The sequence below is a fragment of the Triticum dicoccoides genome, chromosome 3A (genome assembly GCF_002162155.2).
Source record: "Triticum dicoccoides isolate Atlit2015 ecotype Zavitan chromosome 3A, WEW_v2.0, whole genome shotgun sequence".
NCBI classification, from domain to species: Eukaryota; Viridiplantae; Streptophyta; class Magnoliopsida; order Poales; family Poaceae; genus Triticum; species Triticum dicoccoides.
In genome coordinates, this window is record NC_041384.1 from 707071757 (window position 1) to 707090716 (window position 18960).

Below are 18960 nucleotides of genomic sequence, written 5' to 3' on the forward strand. Positions count from 1 at the left end.
GATAAAGAGGTGCACCGGTAAGAAAAGGTATTTGAAACGAGGAAAGGATATGATCAACAAAGCATGACTTGACACCACCGGAGATGAAAAGAATGAAGAATGACGAACTTGAAGCTCCGTTAGTATCTTCATGAGAATCACCGGATAAGAACATTGAAGGAAAAGAATGGAGAGGCTTCACATCAATAAGATGGATACTCGATTAAGAAATCTGAGTCCTTAAAGAAACACAAGGGAGGGAGGGCGGGAAAAACAAAGGCAACTTGGAGATGGATGAAAAAAACAACATTGAGAAGAACTGATAATTGACCTTGCGGATGTTGAAATGATCGGATCCACTTGAAGAGAAACACGCCGATAGAAAAGGATTGACATGACAATATCGATGATCATGAAGGATTAGTATTCACATCGGAGTATGAGAACACCATTTGGGGTAGGTATGGAATCAACACTTGACTTCGAAGCAACTCGAATACCACAACTCAAAACAAAACAAATGATTGCCTTGCAAAATAAGCCAGAACAAACATATGATAGAGATTTCATCCGAAGTTTTCGTGGTGGGGCCTACACGGGCTCGATCGTACAGCACCATCATGTAAAAGGTAGGGCACATGACATACGAAGCGTCCCCGAGTCGGCATAGCCAAGGACTCTTCAAGACACAACGAGACCACTGTAAAACCAACCGTGGATAGGCGGACCACTAGACGTCGAACCCCAATTTCATATCATACATTTGTCGGAAAGATATCCTAAGAGCTACTTGAATTCCCACTTATAAACTCCCGAAATTTTCCGGTTATGCAATCAGGTGTTGGGGATACAGGGGAAGCATAGTATCTCACCCAAACTAGCAAATCCTACATCCAGCTGTATCCATCCTTCAACACATAACCAAGAAACTTCGGAAATCGTCTACCTCAACCTTCGAAAAGCATCCGTTATACGAGTTATGGCAATACTCCCGAACTCCCGCCCCAGTACTGGGTGGCGTCGAGGTTATCTCACCAACAGCTGCATAAAAGAGATTTTCAATGTCGGTGAAACTAATCCCAGGTATTCCAGAACTACAACGATAAAATTGTGACGACAACACCTCGGAGCTCAACTCCCCGGGACACTGCCACAACCCCTAAAGACAGGAGGCACCAAGAACAATTTTCTCATCACAAATCGATTGGAACGATTCCAAGATACCCGCGTGATCCTAAAAAAAATTAGTGAAATTTGAGAAGAGAAGAGTCAAAACTCTACATCAGAATGCCTTACCAGACCGATGAGGAGACTGGGGACTCATCGGCACCTGCAAGCTGGTTTGGAAGTATCTGTGAGCCACGGGGACTCAGCAATCTCGCACTCTCGCGATCAAGACTATTTAAGCTTATGGGTAAGGTAAAAGGTATGAGGTGGAGCTGCAGCAAGGGACTAGCATATATGGTGGCTAACATACGCAAATGAGAGCGAGAAGAGAAGGCAAAGCACGATCGAGAAACTATGATCAAGAAGTGATCCTAGAACAACCTACGTCAAGCATAACTCCAACACCGTGTTCACTTCCCGGACTCCGCCGGAAAGAGACCATCACGGTAACACACGCGGTTGATGTATTTTAATTAAGGTCAACTTCAGGTTTTCTACAACCGGACGTTAACAAATTCCCATCTGCCCATAACCGCGGGCACGGCTTTCGAAAGTTCAAATCCCTGCAGGGGTGTCCCAACTTAGCCCATCACAAGCTCTCACGGTCAATGAAGGATATTCCTTCTAGCGGGAAGACCCGATCAGACTTGGAATCCCGGTTACAAGACATTTCGACAAGGTAAAACTAAACCAGCAACACCGCCCGAATGTGCCGACAAATCCCGATAGGAGATGCACATATCTCTTTCTCAGGGCACACCAGATTGTCTAAACTTCCGGTAGGCCAGCCCAGAGTTGCCCCTGGTGGCCACCGGCGGCTGACAAGTTGGACCGACACTCACTACTAGGAAAAGGCCTACTAATGGCGCACCTAATTGGGCCATTAATGGCGCATTAGTGGTGCGCCATTAGTGCCACACCATTAGTATATTTTACTAATGGCGCACCACTGGTGCGCCATTAGTATCTAGTATACTAATGGCGCACCTCAGATGCGCCATTAGTATATACAACAGTGCGCCATTAGTATGCCTCCCAGGGGGCCATGTATAGCCAGGTGCTTTGGCATACTAGTGGCGCACAACAACAGGATGCGCCATTAGTAACTTCGCCATACTAATGGCGCACTGTTTAATGATGCGCCATTAGTATCCTTTGGCATACTAATGGAGCACTATGATGTGATGCGCCATTAGTATGAATATTAGGTTTTTTTATTTTTTTATTTTCTGTTTTTTGCACAGGTTACAAAATGTATAATTGGACAAAATATAGACAGCACACATCAACAATAGATTCATCGAATACAATAGAAGATTAGTCTCTGAATACAATTCATCGTTTTAGTCTCCGAATACAATTCATCATATTAGTCTCCGAATTGAAAAGACCGAACAAAGATAGAACATTATACTTCAAGTCTCGAGACCGCGAGTTTGTCTTCACATTACAAGTGGATATCGATCATCTAAACTACCATCACATAGAAGAGAGCTGCGGTCATCACGATGAGCATCATCACGATGAAACTCGTCTTCATCCGGTTCCTCCAACGCTCCCTCCCCTCTCCCGCTAGATAGCGGGCGTATCTAGATTCGGCCTCGGCCCTAGTGGTGTACCCTTTGTAACTGTTACCGCTGAATCGGTCAACCTGTCTCCGACACTCCTCCCAGTCGTTGTAGACTCCGGGAACCTTACCCTTGTACACGACATACCACGGCATCGCTATGCAGTAGCCAAACGAAACGTTAGTACCAATTCACAGACAATACATAAGCGATATATAAGTATGCAACAGAACGATCGGAAGAGAAAAGCAAGACATTAATAGCATCGATTACATCTAAGTTGAACGACTCTCGAAACCAAAGAGACATACTACAAGTTCATTAAAGTTTAATTACAACATGAGTCAATCGATGTTTCAGAACTAGACACAGCATCACTGCTTTCGACTCGACTCAAGGGACCAGAGCGTGGATGAAGCCGCCGTCTATCGTGGGAGTCATGAAACAACGAGCGTTGTCAGCCTGCATTTGTAGGATTGTGTCGATGTCACTGTTGGACGGTTGATTTCTGAGGTAGAACTGCCACGAGGTACGAAGGACATCTTGATGGATGATTTCCGCAAACTCCAACTGGATGCGAAAGAATTCTTGTCTGATGTCCGCGTCCTGGATTGCCGACACGCTCGCGGCCCAATCTTTGAGTCTACTCGGTAGCAGAAGTTGATGATGGTCCCGTACGATCGCCCGCATGTGATGGATGGCGTAGTAGGCACCCTTCTGACCGCCAGGCGGCTGCTTGATGCAGCAGAACTTCGTATTGTGGGAGAACACGTGCTTGCCGTACTTACGAATAGGACTGGTGAAGGTGCCTCCAGATTTGACGTAGCCGGGGAGAACATCATCAAGAACCTTCTTGACATTTGTGTAGTCTACGTTCGACTGACGGTCCGGGTCAAAATACGTGGCCATGGAATGTTTGGGGCTTAGGAGGATGAGCGTGCAACGTGTGTCACTGCAGAAACATGGAATGTTAAAAGAAAAACGATCGAAATCTAAGAATTCATATGTTACGGGGCGGTTGAGGGGAGGACTTACTCGGGAAAGTAAGGCACGAGGAAGTTATCCTTATCTTGGTTTGCCAGAATGACGCCTTCGAGGTAAGAACTCGCGACTTGCCGGTCCCCAGTGCTGCCCAAGATCTTGGCACGCATGTAGAAGGGGTCGACAATCACGATGTCCGAGGTCTTGTCGCGAATGATCCGCATCTCCATACTCAGCGAAAATAGCCGAACGAAGGTGTAGTGCAGCGGATGAAGGTTCAACATAGCGTGGATGTCATCAAACCGCAGGACGATCGTACCCTCGATGGAGTTATCCACAAAGCCCTTGCCCTCTTGCACCTTGGCCGCGAAGACCGGGTATGCCACATCCTTCTCTCCGAGACGCCGCTTCTCCAAAGAAAGAACACTGTCATGCAGACTCCGCATAGCACCGGTTGCAGCATCGAGCTTATTTCTCGGTAGCATCGGCCTACCCGCCACATGCACCCTCCTCGAGATATCCTCAGGTGAAGGTGGCCCGTCCTGAGCACAGATCGTACTCGGTGCCGGCTGGCCCGCACCCTTGTTAGTCTTTCTTTTGCGTGCCTTCTTCTTCTCCTATAATGGGACCGAGTTCTGCTCACAGACCGCCTTCTTGAGTGTGTTGGGGCTGATAATATTTCGCACCTCGCCTATCTGAGGCTCGGTAAAGTCGGCAGCTGGAGGCGTCTCCTGAGAGCTGAACGGCAAACGACGCCTGTTGCAACTTGGCTTCTCCGCGGTACCATCTAGATCGCGCACGTCTTTTGTTGAGTTGGGTTCTTGAGAAGGAGGCCCCATGAAGTCGCCACCGTACCCATGATCGGCAAACTACTGATCGACGTTGGCAAATGTATCGCCGTCGTCGTCGTTCTGATCCTGTGCCATATGCATGTTTGGATCCAGTGGCATAGGGATGTCCAGCACCGTTGCGGCGGTCTTGCCATGGGGCCGACTTGGCGCCGGCACGACTGGCGGTGTTGTCTTTGGGGTGGTGTCCCCCGCCCCCAAACGAATCTGGCTCTTCGGCCAAAGCAGGGGCCAGCTCAGGCAGGCGCTGGGGGTCATCACGTCATCATCGTCGGCCCCGACGGGTCGAATCGGAGGTAACAACTCGTCGCAGCCTGGCAGCACCCAAACCAGTTGAACCCTAAACAAGTTGGGTGGCATCTGGGTACCGTGGAACAAGGGGTTGCCCGGTTGAACAATTTTTCCCTTGGCGACATCGACCAACTCGTTGTTCACGAAGTGCAGGAGAGTGCACGGAACATCGGCGGTGCCCTGCGAAAACATGTAGGGCGTCAGGGATGCCCAGTCAAAGGCAAGGAGATGAAGTCCTCGGCCGAGAGAGGCTTAATTAGTTACCATGATGATGACGTCGAGCTCGGCTAATGTCAGGGCACCGCCAACGGCGGGCGTGCAGTTGACGGAGGGGCCGCTTGCTGCAGAGGTGCCGCCCGGCATACACCCGGGTGCATTAAGCTCCCGTGCCGGCATCGGAGACACCAATGCCGCCTCCGCCGGAGACACCAATGGCCCCGCCATAACATTCTGCGAGTTGCTGGCCGTGAAGCTAGGAATCGGGGGCGGCCCCTGTTGGCCGCCCGCAATCCACGCACTAATCCCCTGGATCAAGGTAGGCACAATGGTGGTGATCGTCGCTCTGAGTTGTTGTTGCACTTGCTCTTGGACAATCTCCGGAATCCGCGCCACCTGTGCCTTGAGTTCTTGAACCTCGCGCGCCTGGCTTTCCGAGCAGGTCTTTTTCTCCTTTCGCCCACCAGTGTTATAGTATGACGACCATTTTGTCGACAAGCCTTTGCCGGCCACACGACCAGCTGACGTCGGCTTACTGAGCTTATCCTTGTTCTTCATTACATTCAACGCCCTATTTAGAGTGGTGTCCCAAGGGTTGCTCTTAGTCGACCCCGCGCTACTGCTTTCAGTCGCCTGCAGAAGGAATGTGAACCATTTAGAATATTGGCTTCATTAATTAGAATGCAACCATATGGAGCTAATTACGCGGGGGTGTATTCCTTACCAGAACAAGCTCAAGCGCCCGGGTCTTCGGATCCGTGGTAAGCTCCTTTGTTTTCGTGTCCTTCTTGTACCGGGCCCTGACAAAGTTCCTGGTCTGCTTGTCACCGTATTTATCGAAGAGGGGCGGTAGGCCTTGCTCGGCACGGTCCGCCTCCTCCTTGTCCCATATAGGCTCCGCCACTCTGTAACCGCCGGGACCGAGTGTGTGTTCCCCTAAGTTCAGCTCCCGCATTTCTTTCCCGCACTTACTTGATTCGGAGTTTGCGATGCTCGAGCAATTGATCTTGAAGTCGTTGTAGTCATCTTCGGTGATCGAAGGATTTTTCTCCTTGATCTTCTCATAACTCTCACCTTTCTCGATCATTCTCTTCACAGTGCTTTTCCAAGTAGACAGGGCCTTGCTCATCTTCGTGAGGGCAGCACTGTTCACTTTATTCCCTTTGAGGCTTGTGTTTTCAAATTCAGCGGGGAACTTGTATTGTTCATGCAGCTTCGTGAAGAGGAGGTTGCGCAAATTCCCTCGGTCAGGATGCCTCAGGTTCTCGGTGTTGATCGAGACGGTGCTCCGGAGAATGCACCCGAGCTGAAGCGAGTACCCCTTGACTATTCGTTCGGGCGACGTTGGATTCCCGTCGGAGTCCACTTCAGTAACTTCCTCCTTGAGGGTGCAGAGCACGGTCGGGCGCCGGTCCTTTCGTTGCCTCTTCGGTTGGCTGCCATCTGTGCGTGCGCCGCCATCATCAGTGGTGGTATCCTCGGCGGCACCATCAGTGGTGGCATCAGTGGGGTCATCCTCGGCGGTACCATCAGTGGTCTCAGGATCGGTGGGGAAGGCGGCGTCCTCATACAAGTGAGGTTGTTCCTCCATCTCCTGGGACAGCTCCAAGAATGGCTTGACGCCTGAACCCCTGGCCTCATCGTTGTTGGCCATGTTTCTCTCTAAATAGGAACAAAGTTTGGTCAAAAAGTTGGTTATTGTCAAGGAACAAGATCAAGATCATGGTAAACAACTTCTCTAAGTTCTCAAGCTAACCTAGTTCTCGAGGGATGTGTCCAAAAAGTTGGTTTCTCTCAAGATCCAAGGCTGTGAGTTTGGTCAAATTTCCTAGGCAGTTTGGGATGGAACCTGTTAGTGTGTTGTAGCAAAGCCACAACTCCTCCAAGTTCTCAAGATAACCTAGTTGTCGAGGGATGTGTCCAGAAAGTTGGTTGATGTCAACATACATGTTGATTAATATTTGTTTTGGTTGAGAATCGGGCACCTTCTAGGTCAAGAAAATTGGGCATGACCTTTGCTAATTTTCTTTACCTAGGAGTGCCCCATTCTCAACCGAAACGGAAATTAATCAACATTTCAGGAGAAAGGGATCATTTCACATCAGGAGAAATAGATCATTTCATCTAGCTCATGCCAGGCAATTAACCAAACCAAATATGTACAGGAAAGGTTCATCAACATCAGTCAATTAAGATACTACACCATAAGCTTCATCCAGCACATGCCATGCAACCTAGCAAATCATCACTTCTGAATCAAAACACCATGCTGGTGTAGCCATAGGCCCACATTAGTCTAAAATCTTGCTTTATTTTTCACAACAGAAAGGTCAAAACAACAATAAAAAGGAACAGTGAGGTATGGACATCCATGTGCAGCGCAACATTCTAACATTTGGTAATGATAGCAACCCCACAGTTCACAGAGTATTTTCACAAGACTTGATGGATTCAGCTAGAATCAAAAAACGGTGAAGTGCTGAAGAAGAGCAATCTGGTCTAATTGATCCTTGGAAATTATAGAATGTTCATCTATGCATGGAAAAACAACAATTAGGACAGGGAAATTACTATGCAGCTAATAGTCTTTAAGCATTGAAACACAGCTAAGGTTACAACCCATAAGTGATGGTTAACACTTCTAATAAACATGGCAATTTTAAATTATGACACACAATGCCATAATTAATCAAGAGAAAAAGGGTCTGGACTCTCTCTGCTCCTTTTTCCACTGGTTGGCACTCTGACCAATGCCTAACAATTCAACATGGCTACTCCTATCCCACCACACCAGCCTAACGACTACTACTAAAGTATGGCTGCTAATCAGAAACAAGATCTCATCTACTTACTAATCCACACCACCAGCATATACTACTCATGCATACCTTTGTATAGCAACAGTACCCTACCCAAAGCTCCTCCTCTATGGGGGAACTAACCCAACATTACCAACAATTAAATATTACAAATAATATGGGCTCAACAACCAGATGCTGCTAAATTTAACTAGGAGACAATGTCATGCATCAGAGTGTATCTGCACAAGATCTTTCTTCCTTAATGTCATATCATCATCCATGGCTTACAGCAGACTCATCTTCTCTTTTCTCGTTAAACATAAAAAACACAACCATGTCTCCCTTTCACTCCATCCAACACAATATATACAAAGGGCAAAGCAGCCCAGGAGACTAAACAAGCACTAACAAACAAAAGCAGGGATCTGATCTGCCCCTCACTAACCAGGATCACACAAACCATTTACAGACACCACCTCTTCCTCTCCCCATAACCCTGGCCGTCTCTCAAAATTTCAGCCACTACAGCCCCATGTCCCTCTACTCATGCTCATTTTCTTTACTATGGCAACACTAATGTGTATGTAGTACATCAAAACCATAGTGCAGTGACAAGGAGGGGATCGACAGAGGAGCTCACCGTGACCTGCAGGTGAGCAAAGCGGTCTCGGGGGAGAGCTCGCCGGAGCGAATTGTCGACGGAGTCCGCCGGGCCGAAGAGGAAGCCGGTGGCGGGGAAGGTGTCGCGGGGGCGTCCGGAGTCCTGCGGCTTGTCCGGGGAGACGTAGTCGAGGGAGGTGGAGTGCTTGGCCACGTCAGTGTGGCATGAGGTCGACGGTTGCCACGGTGGTGCTAGGTGGCCGGCGACGGGCGCGTCGCGCGTGGGTTGCCGATGCGGATCTGGGGGAGAGGAGAAGGCGAGAGGGCGAGGGGAAGGGCGAGGGGAAGCGCGAGGGGCAAGTGGGGAGGGGGCGAGGATGCAGGGTGCAGTGGGTCGGGGCAGCGGCGGCGGCGGCGCGGTGGAGGGAGGGACGAGGGAAGGAGCGGCGCGGTGGATCGAGGGAGAGGGAACTGGCGAGGGGGAGAGGGAAGGGAGGAAGGGGGGAACTAGCAATGGCACAATACTAATGGCGCACCACCCCTCGGTGCGCCATAAGTACATCAATACTAATGGCGCACCTCACCGTGGTGCGCCATTAGTATTTTTTTTTCTTATAGCAATGGCACAATACTAATGGCGCACCACCCCTCGGTGCGCCATAAGAACATCCATACTAATGGCGCACCTCACCGTGGTGCGCCATTAGTATTTTTTTTATAAGATAGTAATAAATATGTTCAAACTTGTTTAAATCATAACAGTAATATTTTTTTTATAATACAGTAATAATTTTTCAAAAAATATCATCAAACAGTAATGCTGGTAGAGCGGGGGAGGGTGCGCGGGGTGCGGGGGGTCGGCGGCGGTGGTTGAGTAGGGGAGGGGTGCGGGGGGTCGGCGGTGGCGGTTGAGTAGGGGAATCGAGGGTGCAGGGGGTCGGCGGCGGCGGCCGGTGGACCGGGGGGTGCTCGGCGGCGAGGGGGACCGGATCTGGCAAGGTGGGATAGCGATCGAGATGGAGGGGGGTCGAGATCGAGTGTCCATGAAATTTAAAAATATTCATGATAGTTCAAAAAGTTCCCATGAAATACAATCGAGAAATGAAGGCTGCGATTTAAATACAATCGATCTTAGCTAGCTATCTGTTCACCATCTTCTTGCCCTTATTTTTCGCAAATGGAGTTCTTCTGTGGAACGGACGTCCTTTAGGTAGGGTGGTCCTGCTTCTTCTTGTGGTGTATGCTGCTACTTCATCATCGTCGTCATGTTCGATCCTCGGGTCGCCGTAATTGTCGAAGTCTTGCTCATTGGCTACTCCATCCATTCCGATGATCTTCCTTTTGCCTCTCCTCACAAAAACACGACTGGGCTTTGACGGGTCGGTAATGAAGAAGCATTGGTCCACTTGGGAAGCCAGTACCCATGGCTCATTTTTCGCGGTGACGTTTGCGCCCGCGGTCTTGGATTTGGCTTCGGGTATAACCATGGTGGTGAAATACCGGTCTTCTTTTAGGACGCTCTTGGCCCATCTGACACGGAACATCGGGACCTTCTCTCCAGCGTAGCTCAGCTCCCAGATCTCCTCGATCCTTCCGTAGTATCTGTCCTTGTCGTTACCGGTGTAGGATTCCACCGTTACCCCGGAGTTCTGATAACCATCGCTCTTCATGTCGTTGGCCTCAGTGTAGAATGTGTAGCCGTTGATATCGTACGCCTCATAGGTCATCAGGTTGTGCTCGACGCCCTGTGACAAGGCGAATATGAGTTGTTCTTCCGCGGAAGAATCCTCATGTAAAGGGTACGACAGAAGCTTCTGCTTGAACCAACGCGTGAAACATGAGTTGTGCTCTTTGAGTATATCTCCGTCCGTCCTCTGTTGGCCTCGGTCATTGTACGTCTTCTTAATAAAGGTTTTGTGTTGTACCACCCAAGGATCGACCACGTCTGTGTGTTGTAGCGCGACTAGGTTTGCTCTTTCAAAGTCGGCGAGTCGACCCTCGAAGTCGACATGCATTTCGCGACGACACTCACGGTGACCCCATCCAGCGAGCCTGCCGAGGTGCCTGTTGACGGGCAGACCAACGGGGTTCTCGATGCCTAGATAATTCGTGCAGTAGGAGATGCACTCTTCGGTCAGAAAGCCCCTGGCTATGCTTCCCTATGGACGTGACATGTTGCGAACGTATCCTTTGATGACACCATTCATCCTTTCGAACGGCATCATGCTGTGCAGGAACGTCGGCCCGAGTTGGATGATATCGTCCATGATATGGACCAGCAGATGCACCATAACGTCGAAGAATGCGGGCGGGAAGTACATCTCAAGCTCGCATAGTATCACCACGATCTCTTCCTGTAGCCTTCTGAGTTGCCTCACGCCAACAGACTTTCGAGAGATGACGTCGAAAAAGTTGCATAGGCCAAATAGGGTTTCATGGACGTGCGCGTCCACGATCCAACGGATTACAACTGGAAGTATCTGCGTCATCAGCACGTGACAGTCGTGAGACTTCATCCCGCTGAACTTTAGCTTCACTGGGTCTACGTATCTGCTTATCTTCCCCGCGTAACCGTAAGGAAGTTTTACTCCTACGAGGCAGGTGAAAAACTGCTCGATCTCCTCCTGACTTAGAGTGAAGCACGCGGGAGGGTAGTCATTTCCGGTCTTCTTGGCCTTTTTGCCTTTGCGACGACTTTCCGTGTCCTGCTTCGCCTCATCATCATCATCATCATCATGATCATCATATATAGCGTGAAGCTCCTGCCTGATGCCCATTGATTTCAAGTTTGCCCTTGCTTTCGGCCCATCTTTGGTCCTCTCTGGCATGTTGAGCAGGGTACCAAGAAGACTCTCGCACACGTTCTTCGTGATATGCATGACATCAAGGCTGTGAGGCACACGGTGGATCTTCCAGTACGGCAAGTCCCAAAAAACAGACCTCGTTTTCCATACCTTCAGCAGCAGCTCTGGCGCCTTTCGCTTCTTTCCCGGCTCTGGCGCCTTTTGCTTCTTTCCCGGCAGTGGGCAGTCTTTCCAATTTTTCAACAGCTCGTCTATTTCCTCGCCGCTCCTCGTACGCGGGCGTCCTCGGGGTTCGGTTTCACCATCGAACAGATCCTTGCGTTTTCTCCACGGGTCATCGTCGCGAAGCCACCTTCGATGTCCCATGAACACAGTTTTCGAAGACCCGAGATCTCTATCTAGCTGGCGATACGTTGTGTCATCCATGCACCTGACGCATCCAGAAAATCCGTGGACCACCTGCCCCGTGACATATCCGTAACCGAGATAGTCGTGGACCGTCGTGAGTAGCGCGGCTCTCATAGGGAAATATTCTTTCTCTGCGGTGTCCCACGTATTGGCTGGCGTTTTCCACAGCGTGTCAAGCTCCTCTTTCAGCAGCCCCAGATACAGATTGATGTCGTTCCCTGGTTGTTTCGGTCCTTCAATTAGCATACTCATGTGAATGTACTTCCTCTTCATGCACAACCAGGGGGGAAGGTTGTACATCCACACAAACACAGGCCAGGTGCTATGTGTGCTTCTCTGGCTGCCAAACGGATTGACTCCATCGGTGCTCGCGCCCAGCATGATGTTCCTTGGATCGTTCCCAAATTCTGGGTCTTCGAAGTTCAACGCTTGCCACTGGCTCGCATCCTTAGGGTGACTCAGCATCTTGTCTTTTTTATCTATCTCCGGATCATTTGCGTCATCTTCTCGCTTCTTCTCCTCCCTATTCGCGTGCCAACGCAGGAGCTTTGCTACCTTAGGGTCCGTGAAATACCGCTGCAGACGAGGAGTGATCGGAAAGTACCACACCACTTTTCGAGGAGCTTTCTTCCTCTTCTTGTATCGAGTGACGCCGCACACCGGACATATGCTAGACTCCGCATGCTCGTCCCGATAAATGATGCAATTGTTCATGCACACATGGTATTTCATGTGCGGTAAATCCAGAGGACACACGATTTTCTTCGCCTCCTCCAAACTGGTCGGGCACTTGTTCCCCTTGGGAAGACGTTCGTGCCAGAATGACATGTTCTCGTCGAAGCATGCGTCGGTCATTTTGTGTTTTACCTTCATCTCCAGAGCCATGAGCGTTACTTTCAGGTGGGTATCCTCGGGCCTGCATCCTTCATACAATGGAGTAACCGCGTCTCACTCAAGTTGATCCATCTTGGCTTTCTCTCGGGCGGCAGCTCTTGCGTTATCCGTCTGCTTGAGAAGCAGCTCTTGAATATGAGGGTCCTGCACCCAGCCCATCGATGGTCCAGCATCGTCTGCTCCGCCGGCATCATCATCTTCATGATCATGCCGGTCGTCTGCTCCGGCATCTTCCTCATCATCATGTCCTGCATCTTCTACATGATGACTGTGTACAGCATCACCGTCGTGATCATCTCCTGGGGATTCTTCGTCTTCTCGCCCACCCGAGCCGCGGTGGTTGTCTTGCTGCCCTTCCTCATTTCTTGCCCGCCCCCCATGGACGACTTCGTAGTCATCTTCATCACCTTGCCACCGATAGCCATCCATGAAACCACGCAAGAGCAGGTGGTCCCGCACCTGCCCAGATTCCGGGTCCGCAATAAGGCTCTTCAGCTTGCATCTTCGACACGGACATCTTATCTCCGTCTCGTTCTTTTGAAGCATCTCGACCTTCGCGGACCTCAAAAACCTATTCACGATGCCTTCGGTCATCATGCGGACCATGGTCGCCTGCGGGGTAGAGCAAAACGATATTTTAGAACCAAGAAAATTTTTGGCATGCCTTTCCTTAAAAATAGGACCAAAAAGAATGCTTAATGCCAAAATTCTCGCCGAAACGGAAATGAATCAACATTGCGGCAAAATATTGGCAACTATCACATTTCAAATATTGGTACACCTCCAAACACAAACACATATGCAACACCACAAACATATGCAACACCACGAACATACATAGATCTAGCTAGGCCATAAAAAGTGCATGTGCACATTGTTGTAGGGAGAACAACATAAATATAGCTTCCCCCCTTACTTACCTATCAAAACAAGGTAATTTAACCACTTAAATTGAATGAATCTATGGTGGAAATGAGGTGAAAAAGAGGAGGCACCCGAGACAAGGAGGAGGTGGAAAGAATGAAGTGGGGAGAAAGTGAGTGTGGGTAGGAGAGGCTGTCCAAAATATCTTGTTGCTTCCCACTTACTAATGGCGCACCAACTCTAAATGCGCCATTAGTAATCCAGGTTACTAATGGCGCACCTTCTGGTGGTGCGCCATTAGTAGTTTTGCAAAAGAAAAAAAAAGAAAACATACTAATGGCGCACTGTTTCACAGTGCGCCATTACTAGTTTAAACTAGTAATGGCGCACGGTGGAACAGTGCGCCATTAGTAGTTTTGCAAAAAAAGGAATAAAAAATATAATAAAAAAACATACTAATGGCGCACTGTTCAACAGTGCGCCATTACTAGTTTAAACTAGTAATGGCGCACGGTGGAACAGTGCGCCATTAGTAGTTTTGCAAAAAAAGGAATAAAAATATAATAAATAAAACAACATTAGTGGCGCACTTTCCGACCGGTGCGCCATTACTAGTTACAACTAGTAATGGCGCACTGTGTCTGGATGCGCCATTAGTATGTTTGGACAGGCGCACTAGTTTAAAATAAAAATTTGATACTAATGGCGCACCCTGGGCCAGGTGCGCCATTAGTAGTTTCAACTCTAATGGCGTATCAGAAGGTGGTGCGCCATTAGTATATACTAATGGCGCACCGCTTGTCTGGTGCACCATTAGTGTCAATCCCATCTATAGCCCTTTTTCTAGTAGTGACTCAGAGGAGCACTGGCCGGGGGGGGGGGGTAAAATAATGATGACCCTCAGGAGCGCGAGTCCCAAGGGAAAGGAAAAGGCTAGGTGGCGAATGGTAAAACCAATGTTGGGCATTGCTCGAGGAGTTTTAGTCGAGGCGAACTGTCAAGGGGTTCCCATAATAGCCCAACCGCGTAAGGAACGCAAAATCCAGGAACATAACACCGATATGACGGAAACTAGGGCGGCAAGAGCGGAACAAAACACCAGGCATAAGGCCGAGCCTTCCACCCTTTACCAAGTATATAGATGCATTAATTAAATAAGATATATTGTGATATCCCAACAAGTAAACATGTTCCAACAAGGAACAACATCTCCATGTTCCAACAAGGAACAAACTTCAATCTTCACCTGCAACTAACAACGCTATAAGAGGGGCTGAGCAAAGCGGTAACATAGCCAAACAACGGTTTGCTAGGACAAGGTGGGTTAGAGGCTTGGTTCAACAATATGGGAGGCATGATAAGCAAGTGGTAGGTATCGCAACATAGGCATAGCAAAAGAGCGAGCAACTAGCAAGCAAAGATAGAAGTGATTTCGAGGGTATGATCATCTTGCCTGAGATCCCGCAAGGAAGAAGAACGAGTCCATGAAGAAGAACAACGGACGTAGTCGAACGGATCCTCACAAACGCAACGTTATCGGAACCAACCGAAGAAGCACACCGGAAAGAACCAAACAACATAGTAAACAACTATCACACGATCATGACATGATGCACAACAAGTATGATGCATGTCCGGTTTTATGATACATGTCATGGCATGGCAAAGTGCAACAAACAACACTACAAATTAACGGAGCACCACATGACTTATTTAGTTCTCTCTCAGTTATGTACCCAACAATATTAAATGTTGTTAAACATGGCAAGAGAGTGAAGCAAAATAAACTACCTATCTAGTCAAGTTTAAATGAGGCCGGAAGCAACAAAACAATAAGTCCAGAAACTCCTCATATGCATATATTAGGTTTGGTACTGTTCTGCCCTAAACACAATTTTAGAGTTGTTAAACATGCAAAGTGAGTACACCATGTTAAACTAGGCATTTTTCTACCCCATTTACATATAAAGTTTATTAAATTCCGAGTTACGGTTATTTAGTTATGAATTAAATCATTTTAACATGGCATAGGGGCAAATTTAAACAAACAGCATTTTAAGCATTTCAAACATGGATGAAAGTTGCATATTATTAATCTACACAAAATTCTAAGCAAGTTTCATATATAATTCATTTTAATCCGACGCACCAATTGTGAGTTATTATATGCATGATCCATAAGGGCTTTCCTGCAAAAATGCTCTCCTCTGAAAAAATAGACGAATTGCAGATCTGAAAAAAAATAGAGGCGGGCCGAATCGGACTGGGCCAACAGTGCATAGGGTCTGGGCGAATGCTCACCATGGGCTTCGGCCCGTTGGCGAAGGAGGCTGGCTGGGAAGGAAGTGACTGGGCCTTGCGGTTGGGCCAGGGTTAGCGGCGCAGCTGGGCCGAAGCGCTGGTCTCGCTCGAGTCCACGCGGGCGCGCAGGGCGAGCGGAAACAGAGGAGCGTTCAACGAAGGCTGGATCTCTCCGCTCGATCCTGAGCTCGCGCACGAAGACATTCCTCGGGCGCTGCAAGAACCAGCAGGTGCGGCGACTCCAGGGACTTGGGGGGTTTCCAGGACGGTGCGGCGGCGGATCCGGGCATGGGGAGAGGCGTGATGCAGGCGGGGCGGCGCTGCTTGGTCTCCGGCGGCGAAGGCAGACCATGAGGCGGGGCGATTGGGTCAGCGCGCAGGGACAACGGCAAAACGGCGCGGAATGGAGGCCGAAGGAAGTGGATCCCGACACGAGGTTCTCGGGGACCATAGGAGCTCTTGGCGCCGATCCATGGTGTTCGACGGCTACGACCATCTCCTGCAGTAAGAAGCAGAGGAGGGAATTGGATAAATGAGGTGAGTTCGAGAAGAAGGGAAGAAAAAAAAATAGGGACGCGATGGGGAGTCCGGCCTGGCCTGCTGGTGGCAGTCGGTACGGCGCCGGTCGTCGGACGGCGGGGCGACGCGAAGGCCAGAGACGCGGCAGGAGGAAGTGGGGCGCTGCACTATGGTGGCTGGTGTTTGAAAGAGAGAGGAATTTTGGATCAGGGAGAAAACTAGTGGTTCAGTGAGGAACCCGAGGAAGAGAGTGGCGGCGGTGGGATGGGTCCCTAGGAATTTGGGATCTGGTCTAGGGTTAGACTAGCTATATATAGCGAGTGGATATTTGGGTAGGGGCTAATCCGTCCCTCCGATCGTAATCAGACGGCCGGAAAAAAATACATAGGGAGTCCAAACAAGAAAACGGTGACGTTTTGTAGATGTTTGGGGATGATCCGGACACAACGGTGATGACTCCCCGGGTCGGTTCGGGACAACTTTCGGATGCGCGCGAGGGGGGCTGCGGGCTGACGAGAAAGGTTAGGTTGGACCTGGCGGTAGGTAGTGAGTTGTGTAGACGGTCTCGAACTGAGAGAAGAGAAGAGAGGGAGGCCCGGCGACTGTTTCCGGTGAACGAAAACGTCTGACGTTAGACTGGCTATATTGCCGCTATAGTTTAACGGTTGGGCTATCAAACGAGCTCCGAATGCGATGAAACTTGGCAGGCGACCTACTAACAACATAAAAACACCACATGCCAACTTTCACCCCATTCCGAGAACATTTTCCGGCCACTTATAAAATAATATTTTGGACGTGCCACGGGCGCGTGCAAGTGTGGTTGGGCTCAGAACGGACAACGGAGAGGACGAGGAGACCGGGGCGGATGCAAGTTTTGAAAACATGATGATGCAATGCACATGATGACAAGATATGCAATGCATGACACGCAAGCAATGACAAGGCAAACAACAGCGAATAACTGGACGACACCTTGCACATCGGTCTCGGGGCGTTACATATGCCTATGCTACAATGCCTACCACTTGCTTATCATGCCTCCCAAATTGCCATGTCAAACCTCTAACCCACCATGTCCTAGCAAACCGTTGATTGGATATGTTACCGCTTTGCGCAGCCCCTCTTATAGTGTTGCTAGTTGCAGGTGAAGATCGGAGATCGTTCCTTGTTGGAACATTGTTTATTGTTGGGATATCACTATATTATCTTGTTATCTTAATGCACCTACATACTTGGTAAAGGGTGGAAGGCTCGGCCTTTTGCCTAGTGTTTTGTTCCACTCTTGCCACCCTAGTTTCCGTCATATCGGTGTTATGTTCCCGGATTTTGCTTTCGTTACCCGGTTGGGTTATAATGGGAACCCCTTGACAGTTCGCCATGAATAAAACTCCTCCAGCAGTGCCCAACCTTGGTTTTACCATTTGCCACCTAGCCTATTTAAACCCCCCCTGGGCCAATGCTCCTCTGAGTGTTGGTCCGACCGAGTAGACTGCGGGGCCACCTCGGGGCAACTTGAGGGTTGGTTTTACTCGTAGGATGTCTCATCTGAGTGTGCCCTAAGAACGAGATATGTGCAGCTCCTATCGGGATTTGTCGGCACATTTGGGCGGTGTTGCTGGACTTGTTTTACCATTGTCGAGGATGTCTTGTAAAACCGAGGTGCCGAGTCTGATCGGAATGTCTCGGGAGAAGGAATATCCTTTGTGGACCGTGAGAGCTTGTGATGGGCTAAGTTGGGACTCGCCTGCAGGGATTTGAACTTTCGAAAGCCGTGCCCGCTTTTGCCTTCATTCGTGCTTTGCCTTCTCTTCTCGCTCTCTTTTGTGAACAGGTTAGCCACCATATATGCTAGTAGCTTGCCGCAGCTCCACATATTACCTTGCCTTACCTTTAAGCTTAAATAGTCTTGATCGCGAGGGTGTGAGATTGCTGAGTCCCCGTGACTCACAGTTTACTTCCAAACCAGATGCAGGGACCGATGATACCGTTCCAGGCGATGCGCTTGAGCTCAAGTGGGAGTTCGATGAAGACTCTCGTCGTTATTATGTGTCTTTCCCAGATGATCAGTAGTGGTGCCCAGTTGGGGCGATCGGGGACTTTGTCGCATGTGGGGGTTGATCTTTATTTTAGTACCGTAGTCGGACCATGAGTGTATTGGATGATTGTAATGTTATTCATGTATTTCTGTGACATGGCGAGTGTAAGCCAACTATGTACCTTTTCCCCTATTATCTATTTACATGGGTTGTTGTGAAGATTACCTTACTTGCGACATTGCTTTCAATGCGGTTATGCCTCGAAGTCGTGCTTCGATACGTAGGAGATATAGCCGCATCGAGGGCGTTACATGCGTGGTATCCCTTGTTTATCTGTCCTGAAAGGTTACTGAGAGCAGGCCAATTATTGATGGTTACAAACAGCAACACATGTAGGTCAAATTCCTGCTGGTCTTACTCATCCCACACACGTACACCTTTTCCATTCCATAGCTATAAAAGTTCTTCAACTAATTGCCTTAGGTACACATTAATGTCGTTGTAGGGTTGCTTAGGGCCTTGGATGAGAACTGTCATCATAATGAACTTCCGCTTCATGCACAACCAAGGAGGAAGGTTATAGATACATAGAGTCATGGGCCAGGTGCTATGATTGCTGCTCTGCTCCCTGAAAGGATTAATGACATCCGTGCCTAAACCAAACCATATGTTCCTTGCGT